The sequence below is a fragment of the Aptenodytes forsteri genome, unplaced genomic scaffold (genome assembly GCF_000699145.1).
Source record: "Aptenodytes forsteri isolate BGI_AS27 unplaced genomic scaffold, ASM69914v1 Scaffold185, whole genome shotgun sequence".
Taxonomy (NCBI): domain Eukaryota; kingdom Metazoa; phylum Chordata; class Aves; order Sphenisciformes; family Spheniscidae; genus Aptenodytes; species Aptenodytes forsteri.
This window is the reverse complement of record NW_008796214.1, coordinates 1,072,191-1,080,309: the sequence shown is the minus strand read 5'-3', so window position 1 is coordinate 1,080,309 and position 8,119 is coordinate 1,072,191.

Below are 8,119 nucleotides of genomic sequence, written 5' to 3'. Positions count from 1 at the left end.
CCCCCCCCCCCCCCCCCCCCCCTCCATGAGACAGACATGGTGATGAGGGGAAAGAAGAGATAGCTTAATTAACCTTCCCAAGTTATTCAGGGAATCGGGAGCAGCAGGGACGAGTCTTCCGCAGCATCCTGCGGGATGCCAGAATTCTCTGTGATGATTTCAGCACACGGGCTGGCTGGGTGACATGCGTTGCTGGACTGGAAATTGCTGCTATTCGGTGCCTCCTCCGGTGCTTCCCAAATGGCGTTTCCATCCCACCGAGGAAGACTTGTTTGTTGACGGTTGAGGACAGCATTTTGCGAGATTTTGGGTCTCCCTGGTGGTGTGATGGTAAATGGTGACAGAGGGAGAGATTTGCTGCTCTGGTGTTTCAAAGAGATGGGGAGAAGTCTCCGGTCAGGAGAGAGTTAATTCCCTTTGTGCTCACCCTCAACTCGCAGCCTGGCCAGGAGGGTGGTTTTCAGGATGCTGAGCATCTCCAGGCAGGAAAAGAGCATCACGATGGACGGGGTTCTCACTTCTGGAGTAAGACAAGAGCTGGCAATATTCTTGACAACTTGGCATTGAAGTGACGGTTTACTTGGTAGCGGGACAACGAGTCAAAATGAGCAAATAAGCTGGAGTACGTCTCATGATGTCAGAAGATCATCTGAGGGCAAGGTCTTGTGGGCTGGAGCTGGCCTGGAGGCTGCACCAGGTGTCAGTGTCTTCATCCCCTTGACCATAGACCGCAACCTCTCCTCGCCTCTCCTTCCTGCTGCATTGCAAAGTCTTTTATATGATCCTGGCGTCCCTGGGACCTTGTCCTGAAACAAGCCTTGAGTGTTTCCAGAGTGTCACGTTAATAGTGATGGCTATCAAGCCCTAGTTTTTGCTTTTGATGGCTCTGTTGGAAGGTGACGCAGCATGGAGATGATGTTTCTGCATGGTCTTCTGCAAGGTGACACCTCTGACACCTCCATCGAATTCATAACCATCCTGCTCCTTCGCAGGTTGGTGTCTCTGACTCAGCTTTTGGCAAAAAGGCAGCCAGCTGCCTTTTTTGCCTTGTCAGTGTTACATGGGGTCTCCCTAGGAAAATAGAGACCAAAGAGCAAGTGTCTGTAGTTCTTCTGTTTTGCAAATACTCGTTGCTCCAGGCTCCTCTGGAAATAAAGAGCTGTTGATGGCCAAGGGTGAGCTGTGATGATCTCTACCTGGGTATTGTTCAGCGCATCTGCTGCTGGAGGAGGAACGGGACTTTTGTTTCTGGAGGCCAGAGACATGGGCAGGAGGAATTGAGGCTGAGTGGGGGGAGGTTATCCCATGTTGGGGTAAGCGGATACGTTTCCTAGGGGAGACTGGAGCAAGGCAATAGAAGGCAGGCAGATACCTACCAACGCCTCCGCTCCCATGGCAAACTCAGTTAAGGAGGACACTTAGAGAAGAAATCATTAGCCATTAGCTTTCTTTATTCCCTTCCTTCTGCCCTCAAAGCCATGCTCTAGGAGCCAGCTTGGGCTTTTACGCCATTTTGAGGGAACCTGCTGGAAATCCTAACCCCTGCATGCCGTGGCTGGCGTCAGGTTCCCCCGAGCTTTTTTCCCCTCTTAACTTTCTGGCACGGTAGGTTTCCCTGTTACTACTCTGATAGCCTAAATAAGCATTATTAGCCTCTCTTAAATGTGCGTCCCGCAGTTGCGTGGACCTCTCTGCTTAAGCCCTTTTTAACAGGAAGGCGTTGCTTTTCCTTTTTAAGGGGCCTTTTTTTTTTTTCTTTCTACTAAAATCGGATCATAATTAAAGAATCCACATGTGCCTACCATTCCGCCGATTGATTCATGAACTGCTACATTAATTGCTTCCTACCAACATCCGAGTTCGTTGTCCTTTCGCTGCATCCCAACCTTGCTCTGAGCTCATTCCCCGGGTTACGAGCGCGGGAAGACGACGTTCCCGGGGCTGTAATTACCGCGCCGGCAATACCAGGCATCCGACGCTGGGAGGATGCTCGCATCCAACCAGCCCTCACGCAGGTTAATATACTGCTCATCTACGTCTAATCGCACGTGATGGTGATGAATTAGCATGAAAAGCAGTGGCAGCAGGCAATCCGAAACGGAGCTGAAGGGTAAATAACAGACAGCATGTTTCATTTTATCGCTGCGCTCCGGCAAACAGCAGACATATGTTCCCTGGCATGATACAACGCCACGGCCCGAGGTAGATCATACGAAACATCAACTACTTTCAGCTGTGCCGGTGCGATGAAATGTTTCAGACATATGGTCCCAGGGCTAATCCGAACATAGACGATGCCTGGAAACAGGGAGAAGGCATTTGGGAGTGAGTGGTACATGTAAGTGGATTCCCGGAGTCTGAGGCACATGGGGGGCTCTGGATATCGGATAGGGGGGAAAATCCTGCTGCTAAGATCATGGTTCAGCAATCAGGATTCGGTGGCAAGCTTGAGTGTTTCCCCCCCAAAAAAACCAAAAACAAAACAAACAAACAAAAAAAAAAACCCCACCCCAATAATAAACCCCTTGCCACTCTCTCCTAATGTTTCATCCCTGGGTCAATTCCCTTTGGAGCAATGCGATCGAGTGACAGCTCACTAGGACATGCAAGAGTCCCAGTGCCTTGCCTCTGGGTGTCACCAAAACATTGCAGTCCCAGTACCGACACCGTGCGTTGCACCTTCTTCATATGCATCGTTTGCTAGAGATTTGGGGAAAGTCCTGGTGGTTTGGCGACCTGTCGTACAAAAGAGAAGGCTTTTCCCAGGGTTTGCAGAATTATAATGGAAAGCCCCACCCTCTCCATCTGTAGCAACTGGTGTTGGGGTGATTTGGTGCTGCAGGGAGACGAAGCGGAGCCAAGGAGTTGGTCTGGAGCGGGAGCCAGTCCCCGTTGCTTCCTCCGGCCCTCCCGGGACAGCCCGCCTAGGCCAGCCAGTTGGCTTAGGTGGGAGTGGAAGGACCCACGGGGGCAATGTCCGACAGCGGGGAGGCTTAGGGAAGAGTGTGAAAACTGAGCAAGTAAATAGGATTTTTTTTCTCACGTGTTTTTCCAGCCTCTAGTTAATATGCTAGTGTGTACGTACTCTCCCAGCTGCATTAGACAGAAGGTCCTACTGTAATGCTCTAATGGTCCCTTATGACGTTAAAAATCATTTACATTACCTGTTTTGGGGCGGGTGGTTGCAAATTTGTCTGTCTGTGTGCGGACCTCTCCTCATAGCTTTGTAAATCCGAGAGTTTTGTGGCTTGAAGGTCTCAGCCATGCTTTGATGAATCTAATTTCTCATCCAGATGCAGTGATGCTCACTGGTCTGAAGGCAAGTTCTTAAATCAGGGTAGCTGAATATTCCTGGGGCACACTTAAATCAGCTTTAAGTGACTTAATTCAACTCAGGCTGATTCCTTATCGATTTAAATGACTCATTTAATCTAAACTTTAATGTCAATCAATCTTTCTACCTTGCCGCTCTCATCTTCTGAGGCCAGAGAAATGGGATCCAGCTGTTTGTGTTTAGGTCTGTGAACGGCTGCCAAGGCGGAGAAATGTGGGTTTTTTCGGTGTGCAGTTATCCAAACATTCCAGAAGGTTAGCTTCCCGCGCAGGGAGACGCACGGCATGGCATCCCTGACAAATAGGACTGGAAGGGGTGTGGAGAGGTCTTCTCATCCAGCCCCACCGCAGAGCGGGCTCAGCCACTCCAAGCCCCTTCCTGGCAGTTGCACCCAGGGTCTTCTCCTGTCACAAGCGATGGAGATCACGCTGCCTACCCAGGCAAGCTCTGGCTGAGTTTCCCTAACCGTTGCAGAAGGTAACTGAGTATCGCATCCGTATCTTCCTTGCTGCAACCTAAAACCATGACTTCTTTTCTTGTCCATAGTGACGTGCGGAAGCTTCGTGCTTTCCATTTTGCAGTAGCCTTTAATACCGAACTGTTACGCTGCCTCATCTCGGTTTTCTCTAAGCTGAACAATACCATTTGCTCCTTCCTTCCTTGGGGGTCATGTTTTCCAGACTTCTGGTCACTCCTGGTAGGCTTCACCAGCTGTCTCCAATGGGTCCGTGTCTTTTTTCGAAACGCAGGACTTCGCAAAGCATGCAGTACGAGCCTCACTTGGTTGATTTGAAAACTGAGCTGTACAAGAGGGTAAGGACAAAACCACCACAAATACAAATGCAAAACGAAGCGTTAGGATTTTTAACGAAGTATGAAAACGACATATATCTCCAGAAACTCTTCCCTCTGCGCATTCAGCGGGTTCACAATTCTGTACCTCCAAAGCATCGCTGTCCAACACTGGACGCCCACTCCTCGAACGTTTTGGATAGATGGACGACAGTGGAGTCCCTGGCTGGAGGAGGTCAGTGCTCAGCCTAGCAGGCTGTATTTCTTGCTGCCGAAGATCATGGGACAGACAGCGTCTCATTAATTGGGGATAGACAATAGGAAACTTGTTGAGTATTCCCGTTGGCATCTTGAATGGCGTTACCCACTGGCACAGGTGGGAACTGCTGGAGAATATCCAGAACCCTTCAGGAAAACAGCTGATAAACCCATCGCAAAACGGGGAGTGTCAGCTATATATTTCAAATTCCAAGGAAAACAGCAAATGAGGAAATTACCTCCATAACCAATGTAAAGAATCAGCAACAAGTGGCCATACGTATCACAGCTCAAAAAAAAAAACAACCCAAAACCAACCTAGGGATGAATTCATCTAGGGTCTCGCATCAGCCAGGAGCTGAACCATGATGTTAACCTTGTTCCTGGGCGGGTCTGAGAGGGCGTGCTGAAGACCATGGGGTGGCACGCGTGCCTCCGGCTCCGCACCAGCCTATGTACCTCCCTGCACGGGGCTGTCCTGAAACCTGAGAGCCCCCTTTCTGTTTCTTGGACGTGTGGCAGACCTCCTGAAGCCGGTTTCAATTGTGGTCGCAGCAAGAAGCACGCTTGAGTTGCAGTGCCCTGCCAGCCCAGCTCAGATACTTCTGCGATGGCACTTCTACTATAAATCTTCAACTCCCGTCCTCTTTCTCTGGCATCCAGAAATTCCTTCTGAGCTGAAAATTGGCACATATGGTCTTGGCCGGGTAAGAACGTTTTTCCACCAAATTTAAGAAGGAAAAAAAATTAGGTTCAGCTGGTTTTAATTTAGGCAGTTGATGGAGGGGGCGTATGTAGGTACCGAAATGTTTGAAATCTCTTGCCTACACACAACCCTTTTTTTTTTTTTGTTTCTTTGTTTTTGTTTTGCTCTGAGCCATTGAAACACGAACTATTCCCTGGTTCAGCCTGAGAAAAGAACCCGGTCAGGTGAATCCACACCATCCCTCTGCTTTGTGACTTTGGGGCAATGTAAATCCTCCTGCCGCCTGTACAGTTGCTGAAGCATTTCAGTGTGTTATTTTGCCTTTATTCAGGCAAGGCTGTACAGTTCTCCTTAACGGATACGGGGCGTTTGTTTGTTAGTGCTGGCTGATTATGTATTTCTTGGGACAAAGGACTGAGGTTTAGTTTCTTGTGCCCTGTAAGAGCACTTGGCTGTGGTATCAACCTCTGACCTGGTCTTGGGTTTTGTGGCCTCTCGGAAATTTAATTTTGGCTAAAAAACCAGGCTGTGGGAAAGTCATCGAAGCACCCCTGCCAACCTGGATGGTTGGGATGCTCACGCAGGATGAGCGATTCTTGGATTTAGGACTTCAGGTTAAATCAGCCGTGTCCTGGAGCAATGATCCGGGGGCTATTTCAGGGAATCAGGACCCTAAGGCGAGGACTGGTGGGGTTTACTGGGGTCGTAGCTCCTTCTCCCCGCAGGCTGGATTCCTTCTGGCTGTTCCCAACAGTCGGCTGCTTTCCCAGTCCCATCTCCTCCTCTTTAAACGATGGAGGCTCACCGCCTTCCCCAGCCCACGTCTTCCATTGCTTCTCCATCCTTAGCCTGCGGTCTTATCCGTGATTTATTGTCCTATCAGCCGTGGACCTAAAAATGGATGGTTGCCTTCCTGTCTGCTTCCACCATTCGCGTCTCTGAAGGTTTATTGCCACGATCACACTCGGGCTGCTCTGAAAGAAGCTGGGCTCATTTCTTTCATCGAGCAGGTCGGGGTTTTATGGGCTCGGACTGTTCTCCGTCCTTTCCTCTGGTTCTCAGCACTACATCTCAGACCGCTCCGGTCTCGAGCAGAGCCACGTGTCTTGTGGCAATGCTCTCAGTGATGGATGCAAATGTGATCGCCTATTTTTTGTGGGTTTTTTTCTTTGTTTGTTTGGCTTTGGTTTTAGGCAATAGCAAGGTATATTCCACCTAGGCTCCATCAGGTCTTGGGTTTGGTTCTTCTGCAGACCTGCTGCTCTGCCAGATGCTTCCCCTCCCAAATTTCTGCAAATGAACTTGAAAAACTGGAGTAACGGCCTTAAAAAAATGGCACTTGGTTGGGCCCTTCAGGCCCAGCTGCTGGGTACCGACGCAGCGTGCAAGCCCGGCCAGCAGCAGGAGTTTGGCCAAGCTGGAGCACAGCCAGCGCAGAGGAGTCTTGGCCATTTTATTTTTGGCACGGGCGATTAAAATAGTCCATGTAATTCTAATAGTTCTCCAAGCTATATCGTATTTTATTTGTGAGCTCTTAAAATTTCAGACTCTTTTGTCTTCAGTCGACGTGAAAAGTGGACAGTGCTGTATTTTAAGTATAATTATGTGGATTTGAAAGTTTCCTTTTTCGTTCTTTTTACTGTTGGAGCCTTAAGCACTGCATGGGCTATAATCAGCTGCAAAACATATCCATGTGCAACGCACATGGCAAAAGTATTTCTAACTGCATCTCCATCCTAACAGCACCACTGCACTCTGGAACAGCCGGAACTTGGATTTCCGCTCCAGAAGAAATTCTTGCTTTTCACATGTTGTTTTCATGCTCAACCACAAAACAGCAGATTTTTTGTTGTGGTTTTTTTTTCCCCCCCCCCACAAAACAACATTATAAACATTATCTTGGATCAGCCAGAGAGTTGTTTAGACAAAAAGTGAATCTTTTAATTTTTGATGTTGGCTTAATTTTTATTTAGATATTTCAAACTGGTTTCCAGTGAGACCATCAATGTATCCTGCTCCGATACGTCTTCTTTGTTTTGGTGTTTTATAACAAACTTTTCAAAGGCAGGCTGGTCTCCTAGAAAGTTTCATTTGGCAGTCAAATGAAATGAAATGGCAGTCAGTAATGGAAAACACTCCATCAAAATCATCTTGACAAACTTCAGCTATATTCTCCCCAATTGCTGCTTCTGGTTTTAGATTACCACTGGTATCACAACTGGTATTTGTTTAATACGGTGCTGTGTTTCTGCATAGCTAGTTGAAGAAAATATCTGTTTGGGAGAAGAGCAAATTAAAGTAAGAGGAGTTATTTGCTTTAGAAAAAAAAGGGTTAAAATGCGGGCATGTGGGTATGTCACTTGGGGAATCCTTATGCTCCAGACACACACGTATGTGCGCTCGGTCTCCCTTGGAAAGAAGGAAGTTCCCAAACTATTTAAAACCTTCCCAACAGACCTCCCACAAATGATAACTTCTTGAAAGCCCAAACGTCTCCAAAGATGTACGTGGCTTCAAAAGGGAATCCCCTCCAATGATTAGAACCGTACAGCCTCCCATCTGGATTCGAGCTCCAATAATAAGGGTCAGGACCTTGTCCATACGTAGTAAAAAAAAAATACTGTAAGAAAGCACTTTTTTAGTATTTCCAGATGTAGGGAGAACATTTTTCTTTTTGAAATACAATGAGAAAGCTTTGTCAAGCTTTTTTGGAAACAAATATATAGGCAAGCCCAGCGAAGAAAAACATTTTGCCAAATAGTAAAGACACGTTAGGGCAGGTGAGTTTAGGAGTTGGCAGCATCACGAGTTACCAAAGGCCAGCATATTTCTGAACCGTACTGTAAATGGGATTTATTTAAATCAAATGGGGAATCACATTTTAAATAGATTCATGGGTTTTTCGGGCCAGAAGGGATCATTAAATTTTCTAGGCTTTTCTCCAGTACAACCTAACCCGTTGAATTTCCCCCCTCACTTACTCCTGAAGAAAAAATAGAAGGAAAAAAAAAAAAAGAAGAAAGAAAAAA